This window comes from Molothrus aeneus, chromosome 1 (assembly GCF_037042795.1).
Source record: "Molothrus aeneus isolate 106 chromosome 1, BPBGC_Maene_1.0, whole genome shotgun sequence".
NCBI lineage: Eukaryota > Metazoa > Chordata > Aves > Passeriformes > Icteridae > Molothrus > Molothrus aeneus.
Genome location: NC_089646.1, coordinates 74,880,113 through 74,895,248, shown reverse-complemented (window position 1 = coordinate 74,895,248; position 15,136 = coordinate 74,880,113). Strand labels below are relative to the sequence as shown.

Sequence of the window (15,136 nt, the reverse complement as noted above, 5' to 3'; positions counted from 1 at the left end):
TAAAAAATTCACTTGCACAGAATTATCCAGATGAGACAGGCTCTATTGCATTCATTTCTTTCCTTGGGAAATCACGTTGAGATGAGGAAATTACTCTCTCAGAATCAGAGGCAGATATTATCTTCAAATTAACCTTTTCTGACTTTTACATTTAATTATTCAGCAAGGAAAAAAACTTACATCACTTAGCTGAAATTTGTATACTGCTTTGTATGTCTAGATGTGTATTTTTTTTTAATCTCTCTCTACATTTAATTAATTCTATGCTCATTTTCCCTCATCTATAACATTATTTTTCTGCATTTTTAACTACACAGAAAAGAACAGTAGACACAGTGTCTACTGTGAGCACATTTCAGTATTTCATCATTCTTCACAGACCCTTTGTCTATTGAGAACATGCAAGTGTGAAGTTTTAGTGTATCTATACTCATTTATTCTAATGCAAAGCCAAAAAGATAATCTAGGAATATATAAGATTTTATATACAGTCTTTTTAAGTTGTATTTTGCTATTTTCTTTCCCACAAACTGCTCAAGTATTATAAATGGTTGGCAAGGCAAGTAGCCAAGACATATTTTCCAATGCTACCCAAAGTAACAAGAAAATCAAATAATCAGGATCAATTTTCAGTTTAAATACATGCATTATAATCATTACTCTTCAGACATTTCAGTGTTCCTCTTTTAAGTGCACATCATTGTCTTGACATCACAAAAAAAAATCTTAAAAAACCCACAGACATAAATCTAAATTAAAATTAACACAAACTGCTGCAAAAATTATTACCTATTTATTCAAACTTTTATATAACAAAGTATATAAAAAAATATGAGCCCTCAGGCCCAAACTAGATTAAGAGTTGATAATCCAAGAAGTATTCTTCTCTTGCCATAAACCCATATTGACTCTAAATAGCTGGTTTTCAACTCTTGAGGAAGATAACCTGTTTCCTTCTTGCTTTCCTTAGTTCTCTAAGTTCCTTCTTTCTTTTTATCCTCTAAAAGAGCATAGACTGCTATTTCATTCAGAAGGTAAGCAATTAATATAAAAGTTTGTGTAGCTGTGAAAATCTCAATAAATCTTAGTACCAGACTCGTAATATTCCTAGTAAATGCCATATGTGAAAAGGAATTAGAGATTCAGAAGTGTGTTCCAGTCTCCCACTCTCTGCCTTTCCCCTCCAGTAACATCACCATGTAAATTTAAAGCCTACTACCTTTAAAAGAAGAAGAAAAAAAAGGAAAAGAAAATAAGCCCCACACTATTTTTTACAGACCTGCTTCCTCACACTGCACAGATACTCACATATGCATCCACACATACATGCACAACAAGTTGTATAATTAAAAAATACCTTCAAAGCAGCAGGAGTGCTGTTGGGGTAATACAGAGGCTTTTACTGAAGTGAAAGACGAAGATTATAGGCAACAGCTCCATTTGTGTGGAAGCAACAGAGATGATAGGTCCGTTTCAAAATGCTGGCTGCTATTTGTCACTGATTGCACGTGTAGATGCATTCTCCTAAGCTGAAGGGCTGTTAGATTTTTACAGCTGCAACTAGTATCATGTACAGTATGAGCCTATTGAAAATTTCTTGTGCAGCTGACAATGCCATCAATAGTTAGTAGTGCATGGATTTAGATTTGTATTGTGCTGAATTAATTTAACACCACATCAAATATGGATTTTATTGCAGCATTGACAATAAATGCTCACACAGGTGCAGACTGAATTTTTCCTCCCTCCACCTTTTCCCTTCTAACCCCTGTTTTTTCCTTCTCCCTCCACTTCCCCTTTACTGAAATGTCAAACCAGGCAATTTTATCCCTATCTATGTGCATATAGCTCTGTACAGATATTTGAAATACTGCTTGTATCCACTTTGCTATCCCTCTCCACAGGGATTTCCTTCATAAGAAGCATTTTCTGTGAGTATAGGTAATTATTCTGAAATTCAATCCAGGGCAGAATGATTAACAATGAAAGCTGCAACAGACTTGCACAGGTATACAGAAAGTGAGGGCACATATGTGTATGTTTCAGGCTATGTTCATAACTGTTACACTATGAAACATTGTGCTTTTTTCAATTCAATTAGACTTGCTCCCCCCATTCTGAATTTTCAAGAACTGACTATAGATGGAAACTGCTGCTCAAAAGACAGCCTGCTTACTAGGAGAAGAAAAAATATAAAATGCTTAGTGTTTCAATCCTGAATGCATATGATGAAATCAGTATACTTTGAGGAGAGAATGCACAGCAGTTATTTCCTATCCCTTGTCTCATTACTCCTGACGCATATTTATAAAATGCAGAAAGTTGCATACAGTAGAAGAAATATAGGAATCGCATTAAACAACACACTGCTCTAATATAATAACTGTAATAATATCAACAGAAAGAAAATGAGAAAGGTTCCTACCTTTTTTTCTGCTGAGAAAGTGGTGTCCACCCCAACCAAACTGAAAAACGAGCTATTAGAGTCCTTTTCTTGGTCAGTTTTCTCCTGTTATTTTTTAAGACTGATTCTACTTGGATCTAACTCAAGCTTTTTCTCCCAGCATCACTTAACTCTGGACAGTCCGGAACCAAAGCTAAGGGGGGAGCTCTCCCTCCGACTGGCTTTCATTCAGAGCTTCTGATTTACGACCAAAAAAAAAAAAAGACAAAAAAAAAAAAAAAAAAAAAAAAAAAAACCACAAAAAAACCCCAAACCGAAGACGCACCACCGCAGACACACACACGCGCAGCGTGCACGGACACACAGACACACCGACACACACACAGCTCTCTCTCCCTCCTCGGAGGGGAGCGAGAGAGAGGCGCTGCTGCTGGAGCCGCAGCACTTACCCTGGGAAGGTTGGAGCCCGGGGAAGTGCAGGCTTTCCGAGCACACAGTGATTTGCAAGTGAATGCGGTGGGAGGGTACAGCAAGCGGAAAGCTTTTTTTGTGAAAGCCTGTCGCCCTCCCTTCGCTGCCAGAATGGTTCTCTGGTTTTGAAGCCTAAGCCTCATCTGCTTAGCTCGTCGTAATAATGAATACTGAAAACACCTCCACTTTTTGTGGTGTGTTTTTCTTCATTAAATGTAACCACTTCATTATATCAACAGTGGTCTTACAGCAGTGTTTATAAAAGATATATCTATTTTAAAAAACAGCATGCCACCAAGTTAAAGGAAAACCTTTGAGGGCTGAGATGAAACCAGAGAGTAATTATTTTCTTCACTGAACTGCTTTTTTCTATTAGATTAGTAATTTTTCCTCACACCTCGCTATTTTGCCTTATGATTAATACAAAACAAGACAAGTTCATATAAAATTAGGGTTTTTTCACATTTCTAGAGGTTCTAAAAAAAAAAAAATCAGCATCACTACTAATTCCCCATTAATATTTTTTCCCCAGTTGGTACTTGTGATGCCTGCTTTTATTTTAGTCATCGTATTTGGACTTCACATTTCGGAATGTGTTTCTTTGCATCGAGTAATCTGTGTTGGTTTCATGTTTCTAATACAGCAAATTGGACTTAGCACAATCCTCCTTGGATCATTTCAAATTCAATCCTTTCATTGTGATACTGTAGAGAGTTATGTGTACATTAGTTAGAAGAGATTTAACAAATAGTCACATAAGATTAAACCAATGGATGTCAGTATTGCTCTATTTAAGAAGTGTCATAAGAGGCTTTCTCTGGTTGCAAAAAAAGTCTTCAAAAACAAAAAAAGGAAAAGCCAAATTCTCTTAAAGCAGTTAAAAAATGAGTTAAAAAATGTGTTTGGGAGTGAGGAAGAAAGTAACAATGAAAACTATTTCACTATTAGGAAATCTAATACAGAAATTTGTAGCTCACTGGGTGTTGTTAGGCCACTCAGTTTCAACGGTTCCACTTGTCGTTAGCTGCTTTCAGGAGAAAAGACAGTTAAATAAAAGAATAAAAGGCAAGATCCTTACCACAACTTACCATAATTTCCTGATGTAACCACCTGCTGTTGCTTTCCCTTATTTGTAATCATCAGTAGGAGCAGAAATGACCCATCACCTAAGCACAACCTTTTGGCAGATGAGCAAGTCAGCATTTCAGTAACATACTATACTAGCATGTGAAGATATCGTCTGGAGACAGAAACAAGTAAAGCAGCAAAATGCCAAGTTGTGGGGGCAGAGGGAATCTCTTTTTACTGCCATATATGAAATTATTTTGTTTTGAAAAATTCATCTACCCTGACAGATTTTTAATCTTTCAAGGAAACCAATTAAATTTATTGCCTTTCATTGTACTTGGGCTCATAAATACACAGTGCCATGTATAAAACCTCTGTAGGAAAAAAATATTCTTTTTATCTCTCTTTCCCACGCTTTAATCAATATAAAAATCAGAACTGCCATGTGCCTCTCCTGGTTTCCAAAGACTTTCATTCTTAGATCTTCATCTTCTCCTTTCCTGTCAAAGGACTAACTCAAGTTTCCTAGTCTCTACCACACTATGTAACGATACATTCACAGTTCCCATTAATCCATGTGGAACTGGCAATATTATTGAGGTACCTGTGCTGTTTTCCAAGTTTACATATTTATTTGTGCTGAACTGGAAGCACAAGATTATTTTATTTTAAGCAAATCCTCTCATATCAATCTGAAGGTAAAGTTCATGGAACTTCCTTTTCGGACTGTACCAACTGCGCTTCTGTCTCCTAACATATTAGATTTAGGCTTTGATCCCACAGCAGAATGATAAGGATTATGTTAGAATAAAAGTTACACTTCCAATTTAGTAATGCTAACAAATTAAATTATGATGAAGGGAGACACAAATATGAGCAAATGTATATACATGGATACAAAATAGCTTTTTAAAGCTGGACTGCTTTTTGGATGATGAACAGAATATTAAGTGTCGAATATTAAGGTAAAAACTTCATCTCTATTTATCATTTTTCTCATTTGCAACCATGAAGTTGGTAATAAATGAAAATTTGTGTAAATGCACAAAAATCTATTCTACACATGCACACACACATACACACAGAGATCTATGCCAAATTTTGAAATCAAGAAAATAAATGGAATAATTCAGGAAAAAGAAGGTCAGGGACCCTGCCTGTGTGCTTATTTCCTTTTCTGAGAAGTATTTTGGAACATTTCTTCTACGGTTTTATTCAGCTGAAGTGAATCTGTCTTATCCTAGAGAGATAATTAATTTATTCAGGCGTAGTTACTGCAAGTCACACTTGTACCCTTAAACTGGACTGACTTTGAGAGTTGAGGTTTAACTCTGGAAAAGCCATACTTTTTCACAAACTACTGTTTCTGTTGGTATGGTCAGCTGCTTAAAATTCAGTGTCTATGAATACTGATAGCATATGGTCATCTAAGGAAAAACATTTATTCAACCATATACTTATTCATACACATGACAGTAATTTTAAAACAAGGTGGCATCATAACCTATTTTTAACACTGCCTAATACTTCCCATTAGAAAAGTCCATTTTTAGTTACTTATAAATTTACCAAACAAATTATTTAGGATTAAATTTTCTACGCTGATGGTCTGCCTTGGGCAGAAATCATATAAAAACATTTCGGCCAAAATGACACTGAAATTTCAAAGAATCAGAAAAAATTATACAGCTGAAATTTTCTCACAGAAGTGAAACAACCTTCATGTTTTGAAGGCAGAATGTGAAACTCCACAGGGTACAGCTGGCCTTTGAGTCACAGAAGCTTAACAATGGGGACAGATTAGGTCAAGGAGCATGAATATAAAGGGTGGTAGAAGCAGGAGTGGAGGCTGGAGGACTCATTCTTCTTGGACAGCAAAGGGAAAGAAAAACAACGTATATCTGATAAAGAAGCAAGAAGGAAGAAGTAGTGGCAGAATAGGGGCAAAGAAATAAATTCATGGAAACTGAGCAAGGAAACCTGAGGTGGAAAAAAAAAGAAGAAGCACACAAATGAAAAGCCAGACAGATAAAGATCTTACCAGAGACTGTGGGGTTGCTTTTTGCCATCTTCAAGGTACACAGTTTTATCATCTGAAATTATGTATCTACTACCACACTACCGTGGAGATGCTTTCCTTTATTTTCATTTCTGGTTACAATAGTGGCAGAGATACCATAGGCCAACATTTTTTGCATTTTAGGAAGATGAAAAGGTATAAGAAAGATGAGAAAGAAATATCTGCAATTGGACCCCATTCTCCTAAGCATTGCTGCTGGCAAATGTCTGTCCTACCCACTGGAATTCTCTCCACTCAGTGTTGGCCCACATGGAGCATGACAGTACATTAGTAGCCTCATGAGCCCTTGAAGTATTGATCACTGTGGTGCTTGTAAAGACTCCAAACCTAGCAGTGACCTGTATGGAACTTAATGATCCTATTTCTCCATGATTTTATTCCACATTTGAAACATTTTTTATCTCTGTAATATTTTATACAGAAACCTAACAATAAAAGTCAAGTGCCCCAAAGTTAACAAAAGCCAGAATTGTTTGTTATAAATACAGAAAACTAAACTAAAATATTGTAGTACATATATGAAAAGAAATCAATTTATGACACATATATCCTAGTTATTTTCCATCTCTCTTCACACAATCCAGAAAGTACACTTACTTGCTGCACAAGATGGACTGGTTTATGGGTAAGTTACAGTCTGGCAACAGTTATCTAGAAAAAATTGTCTTTTATGGTAGACAGAAAATTTTTAGGGAATGGAACTGAATGGAGGGGAAAATAGAAGTTTTCACAATAAAAACATTCTTCTTTGAATGAGACCATATCTAATCCTCTGCCACTTACACCTGTGTGATGCTGAACATATTACTTGAACCAGATATCTTTAATGGTTGCTTTCCTGTTATATCTGGTTCTTTCCAAGTTTCTGACTGAAGTGCTAGGTGTGATATAAAGAAGTGCTGAACACTCAGTTTCATGTGCTGAAGTAACAGCAAAAATTGTGAGAGTGAAGTCTGTGTGTTTTCACTGAGTCTGCCAGTACTTCTGATCATGGTTTCTCTCTATGTCGTAAATTCTATTGTTTTGGAAAAGGTTAAATATCATGGCCCCTAGTCAGACACTTAATAAGAGGACAAGCTAATGTTTGGAAAATATTAATGATAGGAACTACAGAAGTCCTTAAGAATTATGTAAAAAAGCAGGATTTGAAAAGTGTGCCTCAAACAAAGTCATACACTACATTGAATAATCACAATGAAGCAGAATTTTTTTAAAAAGTGAATATGTGCCTTTAAGACAATAAACTAGGAAAATGCAATGATCATTATGCACCACATCGTAGCTTCAGGATAAGCAAATAATCTTAATATTTCCAGAATTTCTGTAAGTTTGAGTCTAAAGTCTTATCTGTTTTCTTCTACAATGACTACATGCATATCTAAAATGTGGATTATTTATTTATGAAAGGCACATGAATGCAGCAGGTACTTAGGTATGGAGTCTAGTTGGAGGCCACTTGTTAGCAGTATATCCCAAGGATGGGTATCAGGGACAATACTGTTTTACATTTTCATTAATTATCTGGATGATAGGGCAAAGTATGTCCTCAGACAGTTTGCTGCTGACACCAAACTGGGAAGAGTGGCTGGTGGGCCATGCTGCCATCCAGAGGCACCTCAACAGGCTGGAGAAACAGCTGATGGGAACCTCATGACGTTCAACAAGGTGAAGCACAAAGTCCTGCATCTGGGGAGGAACAACCCCACACACCAGTATATTCCAGAAACTGACCTATTGGAAAGCAGCTTGGCAGAAAAGGACCTGGTTCTCTGGGCACTAGGCTGAACAAGAGCCAGCAATGTGCTCTTTCTGCAAAGCAGGCTGATGGCTGCATTAGGCAAAGAACTACCAGCAGGTCAAAGGAGGGGATCCTTCTCCCTGCTCAGCACTGGCAACGCCATGCCTTGGTGTCCTTTGTCCAGTTATAGACATCTCAGTTCAAGAGAGACATGGACACGCTGGAGAGAATCCAGCAAAGAGCATCTCACATATGAGGAAAGGCTGAGAGAGCTGCAACTGTTTGCACCAGAAGAGAGAAGGCTTGGGGAGATCTTATCAGTGTACACAAACACCTGAGGGGAGGTGGCAAAGAGAACAGAGCCAGGCTCTTTCCTGAGTTGCCCCATGATAGGACCAGGGGCAATGGGCACAAGCCAAAAAGCAAGAGGTTCCTCTGAACATCAGGAAACACTTTTGTCCTGTGGGGGTGACTGAGCATAGGCACAGGTTGTCCAGATGACTTTGGAGTCTCCATCCTTGGAGATATTCAAAAAGCTGTCTAGGCATGGTCCTGGGCAACCAGCTCTAGATGGCCTTTTGTCAGAAGGACTGGGTTGGACAAGACAACCTCCAGAGGTCGCTTCGAACCATAAAAGTATAACAATAAATAGTAGAGAGAGGTGACAGTAATAAAGGAGCAGAGGATACAATATCAAACAGTCTAAGTACTCTGGAAGAACATATTGGTAGTACTAGGAACAAAAAGAAGGAGGAGCAAAATATCCCACAGTGCATGCATTAAGAAAAGAAATCCAACACAGCAGTACCCTATTACTTTTCTAAAAGTAGCAACGCCTCTCCATTCCATCCAGTAGTGTTCATACCAGCTGCTGCTCTGACAATACCACCATTTCCTTTAACTCTCCATGCAGTCTCAGCAATGTCTTACAATGCCCTGACTTCTGTTATAAATTCCCCTTGATCTATTGTTACAGTAAAAAACCAAAACAACAAAAAACTTGTTTGACTTCTTTGGGTTTCTGGCATCTCATTTTAACCAAAACAACAGGTTTTTTTTTGCAATTTTTGAAAGCTAAAGTAACTGACTCCAAAGAATCAGTCCAACATCCAGTCTTTCATTATTTTAGTTATTTCAGAATCTGCACATCCTGATATCTGCTAAAACTCTTTTGCTTTTATAAATCTGCATTCCTACTCCTCTATCTTAGAGTGCAGATGTTCTGATGCTACAAGTGAATTTTAGTACAATAAACTAAAAAAGTTTATACTTACATTGAAAACATCTACAAACATGGAATTATGTGCCATTTATAAATGAAACATAATTTGTACAGAAGTCTACACACAGAAAAGATTAAATTACTAAGAAAGGTGTCAAAAAATCTATATTGTATAAAAACTTGTCTTTGGTTTACTTAATAATTATGAAAAAAAAATTATAGCAACCAGCAGGACAAATCTTTATGGATTATTGGTAGCAGTCTTCAAATAGCCTTTCATTTCTTTAGCAGTTAGAATAGACAATATAAAATAATGCTTTATCAATACAAGCAAGCAGAAGCCTTTTGATAGAACAGCTATCCTCTGCTTTGGACAAAATTTTTTTCTGTATAATACTATGAAAATAAATTTGAAAAAAGACATCTTTACTTGACTTCACTAAAATTACTCTGTAGATTTCCCTTTTTCAAGTCAGCCAGTTATTCGTTATTTTTTTCGTTAGTGCTAGTTCAAGCCTTGTTAAAGTTAATTTGCAGGTATAAGACATCACATGATGTAAAAGACCCACTGCACACCAAAGTGTTCTTAGTAATATGTGAAGGTTGCCAGGTCTCTCTTTTCCTTGATCTTTCCATTTCTTAGTTTTCATTCAGTGATAACTGCCCCAGAAATGTTACACACAATTACAAAAACTTGTTCTTTGATTCCCATTAATATGTCTCTCTGCATTCCTAAGTAAATGGTATTTTTTATACTTCAGGCTTATTGATATGTTTGCTTTAGATGCATGGTTTTTATTTAATATCATATAACAATGCTGTTACACAAAAATCTGTCTCTGCAGGTTTATAAGGCGGTTTAGTGTCATTCCATTCCATTCAGTTTAAATAAGAATGTGCATGCAAATGCAATTGAAAATAAATTAACAAACAGCCAAGAAATCCTACCTGCCTTGACAACATAACATAAAGTATCTGGAAGAACACAGATTAAATGTATCAATTTTTCATTTGGCAAGTGTGATGGTGATACATTAAGAACAGCTAAACTGCTAACCATCTTTAGATCAATTGCTCACAATTGAAAGAACCTATATTCCCTCAGAGAACGAAATCAAATTCAGCATTCATTTTCAGTTTAAATAATACCAGGAATTATATTTATAGACAAAAGCAGACAGTAAATCATAACCCTGCTCAGTAGAAAAGACAAAAATACTAAAAAAAAAGCTACATTTCAACATGTATATAATGTTTTTGCCATATTACATTTGAATTCAAAGACTTAGGGACATTTTAAGCTCTTTAGTCATTGAATGGTTCATATGCAATTAGCAGAATCCACATCGACTCTTCTCAGCTTTATCAGATTATGAAAAGTGCTACTCTTGTGCTATCATCTACTTGTCAAGAGGTACACCTTCTTGTCTAGCATATAAGAAATAAAATAAAGAAGGGGCCTGTTATTTCTTATGCTGTCCCTGTTATGGGTCAAGTTGCCAATGTACAAAGCAGTGCACCTGAGGAAATGTTTTTTTCCACAGAACCAATCTCATAGAGAATGACATATAGAGGGCATAAGTCAGACAAAGAGAAAACATTTTAAAAAACAACAAAAACAAAAAATTCCCCCAATTCTTTCTTAGCAGGTCTTAGGTGATTTGCAAGTCAAGCTGCAATTAGCAGGTCTGGAAGTCCCATTAGTAGTCTTTCCTATTCCTTCTAAATTTTACCTACAGATTCTCTTACAGGAATTAATCACATGGTTGTACTCCAGCTTTACTTTGAAACCCCTCCTTAGGAGAGATTTTACTAGGGACTGGATAAGAATTCGTGTTCTGACTGAGAACACAAAACTATATAACAGGAGAGGTTGCAAAATATTTTTTATTTTCTTACTGGAATTGATTCAGATATCTGTTCTTTTACAGGTTCTATTCACAAAAGCACAGGAGAAGGGGAAATGACTTCAAACTGAATGAGGGCAGGTTTATATTAGATAGTAGGAAAAGATTCTTTACTGTGAGGATGGTGATGCACTGGAACATGTTTTCCAGAGAGGCTGTTGTACAATACCAGATTGGATGGAGCTCTTTGCAACCTGGCCTAGTGAAAGGTGTCCCTGCCCATGGGAGGGGTTGGAACGAGATGATATTTAAGGTCCCTTCCAACCTAAACTATTCTATGACTCTGTGATTCTTGATTAGCAAGCCTAAGCATATTCAGTCTCTTCTATCTATAATTGGACAAGGATAAACTCATTGGTTAGAGAGGGGGAAGTTGTCTAACAGCAGAAAAGTGATGTAGCACTGAACGTTTCACATCCTACAAAAACTAACAGTAATGATAAGTCCCATATTAAATATCAATCTGCTGTCTTCCACATAGTTCAGACAATATTTATTTCTACTCCAGATTGTCCAAGTAATAATCCAGCCTGCCCTTGAGAATAGGTAAAGGGACACTTCTCTATAATTTCTTACTCAGCACCAAAACTCAGATAGAAAACCAGGACTTCATATGCTTAAAATACATGCATTTAAATACTACAGAAATGATAAAACAGAACCTAAGATTTTTACTGAAAAGCAAATCAGATTAAAAACATGCAAATCAAATACTTCCAGATTCTGGTTATAGTTGTTTTATACAAGACTTTTTAGGGGCATCAAATACAAACCAGTAACTTATCTATACATCTAAAATACTTTGTGTATATAAACTGACCAAGACTTAGTCGGATATCCAGATATAGGAGAAGAGCTTCAGTGTTACTGACATATTTTTGACTACAAGAAAATGAAAACAAATGGTGAGGAAAAAATCAAGGTGCCTTTGTAAAACAAAAGAAAATTATAACTTTTATAGGTGTATGCTAAAAGAAGTGTTCCAAGCAGCAGTTACATTATTCTTGTAACAAAGGAACAAGACATTGAAATAACAAATGCTAGCACCTTTTCTTAACATCAGAATTTACCCTGAACTTCCAATCTTCATCTGTGTTTAAACAATGTAGCTGTTGCATAATGTTGCACATGGCATACTTTTCTTTTTTTAATCCCTCCCAGTATGCCTAACTTTCTTTCCTTAAACTTTCCTGACTACTACAGGAATAGCAGCATCTTTCTCTGAGGAAGGAGTAAAAAATACAAGGAGTAGAAATACAAGGAGTAAAAAATTGACAAGGAGTAAAAACACGAGGTCAAACAACTCATTGTAGTTTACAAAACCATCATCAATATCTGTGAGCAGAACTGTTTCTTTTCTAACTTCACTTCTGTATTTACATGTTACAGATTTTTTTTTTCATGAACAATTTAGTGAAATCATCATCTTCCCTATTCCAAATACAATACCAGTTACCAGTCAGGAGACTTGTAGGGATTTAGGTCTTAAGTAGCACCCTTGATTAGAATTCATGCTCTTTATATTTCAGTGGGGTGCCAAACAGACACAGAAAAGGGACTGTCCTCATCTGACAGTGACTTCAGAGTGCAGAGTGCTCAACTCTAACACCAGGGGCAAGTTACATGAAGTCAACAAGTGCTCCTATCCATGTTTGCATGACACAGTTGTTCCTCCTTGAACCTTAATCTGATCTTTCTGTATTGAGAAAAGAATCCTACTGAAGTGTCACTGAAAGAATGTCTCTTTTTCAAGTCAGTCTGTCCTTTACCGATTCCTGAAAAAATATCAGCACTTACATTGTGTGCAGAACTATCATCATTAAGGTTTCTAAAAAAGATACATGTTAATTGTCAAAAGGAAAATTTTAGCCATATAGCAACACACTAAATTGCAATACAAAATCATCTGATAGCTACAGGCAAGTCTCTTTTTAGAAGTGGATGTTTCCATAGTCAACAAATATATACATAACCAAGGACATGGCTATGTACATGCCTTATATGAAAATTCAGTCTGTAGTTAATATAAGAAGTCATCATCATTTAATGTCCAGTTAGTGGTTTAAATAAAATCACTTTGTTGCTTGGACACCCGCCCAAAGAATAAGGACCCAATGAATAAGGATCATAAATATGCACTTGTAAAAATTGCCATCAGTACTCATTAGAGTAGCAATCTTGTTGGCAGACTCAACAAAAATGCAGTCAATCCAATACATACAAGACATTATATATTACTCTTGTGTATAACTTTGTTTCTTTCTATAAAATTACACACTTCCTGGTATAAACAAGAATTAAAGTGTCATTTCTGTGTTTCGCTAGATATTTTAATATCAACAGCTATGATTTTCTTCCCTACTTGAAATTTAGAAATTGTTACATTTATATTACTCTAAATGTAAATGTAAAATTTTTCTGAAGGTTTATACATGTATTTGTTGCCACAACAATATTACCAACTGTTTCTTATCTTCTGAAAAATACAGTGATACATAATGGGAATATACTGGATAAAATTTAATAGAAACCATTCTAGAAAAATATTCCTCTGTGACAAGATATTTTTATGCAGGAGTCAGGAAGTGACCTCAAAAATTTACCAAAAAGTAATTTACCTTCAAACTCTGACTCTTCAACATTTTAGCAAAATATGGCCTTTAATAACATAGCAACATAATAATAAAATAAATCTCTAAACAATGATTCACCATTCAGTCATTTAATACTTTCTCTTTTTCAAAAATGTCACAACACAGCAGAAAATTAATTTCCCATACAGCTTTCTAAAAGACCATAATATTTTAGCCTCAGGACAATAGCTTTACAAAAGAAAAAAAAAATCAAACAAACTTGAACCAAACAAACCTACAAAACAAGAAACTCAATCAAGAGGACAAAAATGAGCCAACACCATTTTATAGCTTATCTTCAAACTGAACATCAGATTAGAAGCCTGTGTATGCACTCTTGTTAGGACATTTATTGTGCTACATTCTTAATTCTAGTCCCAAAAAAGCAAGTATTCAAGAGTTCCAACTTCTGGCATTTTTTAATTATGCTTTTGTGCAGTATAACATGAAGTTATAAGGTATAATGAAGGCCTACGGGAGACTATTAGCACAGTTTTTTTGGGACCTAGCAAATAATTTTTAATATTTATTTTGTCATAAATGTCATATGCAGTATTAGTAATTAGGAGATGTAGGCAAAAGTAAAGAACCCTGAAAACCAGACTAACATTGTTTAATATTTTTCACTTAATATTGCCCTTGTTTAGGTTTTGATTTTAAGTAAAACCAGTTAATTTAAAAAATCTTTAAAAGGTAACTGGTCTCTTAGGTCTCAAGACAGTTAAATTGTATGGAAAATACAATGCACAGTGCATTCAGAGAGAACACCATGACAGCCTTCTAGGTTTCATCACGAAGAAAAGAACATTCCTGAATTTTTGAAAAACTGACATAACTTACATGAATCAAAAAATATAAAATTTAATACTAAACTGTGAAAGCTGTAAAATGATGCATGGAACATAACTCACTATTAATGGGTACTAGGAATAAGATGATAACTGCAGAAAATCCCTTCTAAAAGTATTATAAAATAGCTTATTAACTATAAATGCTGGCTAGTCTAACTGTAACCACACATGTCAAGTTCTAGAGATAATAACCTCTATTATAACTTCTGTCATAAATTCTTTTTTTGAATTTTGGCCAATCCCTCATCTCTGTTCATCACTACAATGGAGATATTAATTAAAGAATTAATATATTTCACCTTCAATTTGCAAATTGCTCAGACAAAGCTTACAGTTTCCTTGCACTTCTTCTGCATAATTAATCATTTAATTCTCAGATGACAATGTTTTTTTTTCCACTGAAACTTACGGAACACTAGCTAATTTTTCTTGAAATATATGTGATACTGTTTTTTTCCCTAATTGTGTAAGTCTAAACTTTAACCAATTAAAATTCTGTTACCAGCCACAAAATATTCATGACATATAGTGGGAAAGAGTGTCTCAGTTGTCATTAAAGAACATGAAATAACTTCAGTAGAAACTACCAAATAATGATTGTATTTATTAATTTTTATCATTGGCTTTCCCCAGAGCTGTAAGAAGTATCATAGTAATGTTCATACAATGTTAGAAAGCAACTGGATATTAACAATAATGGCAATAAACAATAATTATTTACATGTTTTCTACAAAGGGGTTTTTTTTTAAGACTTTGAGGAT

The 15,136-nt window shown here is 35.3% G+C and overlaps 1 protein-coding gene across 3 annotated transcripts in view; it reads right to left on the bottom strand.

Moving 5' to 3' along the window:
- CDH10 (cadherin 10) overlaps nt 1-2,915 on the bottom strand; it is a 93,262-nt gene extending 90,347 nt beyond the window's left edge. Inside the window, exon 1 of one of the 3 annotated variants that reach the window (XM_066559450.1) lies at nt 2,854-2,915. The gene's annotated coding sequence lies outside the window, so the exon portion shown is untranslated. Of the gene's footprint in view, nt 1-2,425; nt 2,635-2,853 lie in introns of those variants that run through there. The other 2 variants (XM_066559459.1, XM_066559442.1) reach the window with 2 other exon arrangements.
- Nucleotides 2,916-15,136: the final 12,221 nt, after the last annotated feature.